This window comes from Babylonia areolata, chromosome 5 (genome assembly GCF_041734735.1).
Source record: "Babylonia areolata isolate BAREFJ2019XMU chromosome 5, ASM4173473v1, whole genome shotgun sequence".
Classification (NCBI taxonomy): domain Eukaryota; kingdom Metazoa; phylum Mollusca; class Gastropoda; order Neogastropoda; family Buccinidae; genus Babylonia; species Babylonia areolata.
The window spans coordinates 57,310,926-57,312,066 of NC_134880.1; positions in this window are offsets into that span (position 1 = coordinate 57,310,926).

Genomic DNA, 1,141 nt, shown 5'->3' on the forward strand with positions numbered 1-1,141 from the left:
TTTCTCCTCCACCCCACTCCTTTCTCCTCCACCCCACTCCACTCTCCTCCACCCTACACCTCCTCCCACTCAATCCTCCTCCACCCCACTCCTTTCTCCTCCACCCCACTCCTTTCTCCTCCACCCCACTCAATCCTCCTCCACCCTACTCCTTTCTCCTCCACCCCACTCCTTTCTCCTCCACCCCACTCAATCCTCCTCCACCCCACACCTCTCTCCTCCACCCCACTCCTTTCTCCTCCACCCCACTCCTCTCTCCTCCACCCCACTCCTCTCTCCTCCACCCCACACCTCTCTCCTCCACCCCACTCCTTTCTCCTCCACCCCACTCCTCTCTCCTCCACCCCACTCCTTTCTCCTCCACCCCACTCCTTTCTCCTCCACCCCACTCCTTTCTCCTCCACTCCACTCCTCTCTCCTCCTTTCTCCTCCACCCCTCTCCACTCTCCTCCACCCCACTCCTCTCTCCTCCACCCCACTCCTTTCTCCTCCACCCCACTCCTCTCTCCTCCACTCCACTCTCCTCCACTCCACTCCTCTCTCCTCCACCCCTCTCCTCTCTCCTCCACTCCACTCTCCTCCACCCCACTCCTCTCTCCTCCACCCCACTCCTCCACCCTCCACCCCACTCCTCTCTCCTCCACCCCACACCTCTCTCCTCCACCCCACTCCTCCACCCCACTCCTCTCTCCTCTACTCCACTCCTCTCTCCTCCACCCCACACCTCTCTCCTCTACTCCACTCCTCTCTCCTCTACTCCACTCCTCTCTCCTCCACCCCACACCTCTCTCCTCTACTCCACTCCTCTCTCCTCTACTCCACTCCTCTCTCCTCTACACTCCTCTCTCCTCCACCCCACACCTCTCCTCCACCCCACTCCTCTCCCCTCCACCCCACTCTCCTCCACCCACCCCACTCTCCTCCACCCCACTCCTCTCTCCTCCACCCCACTCCTCTCTCCTCCACCCCACACCTCTCTCCTCCACCCCACTCCTCTCTCCTCCACTCCTCTCTCCTCCACCCCTCTCCTCTCTCCTCCACCCCACTCCTCTCTCCTCCACCCCACTCTCCTCCACCCCACTCTCCTCAACCCCACTCCTCCACTCCACTCCTCTCTCCTCCACTCCTCTCTCCTCCACCC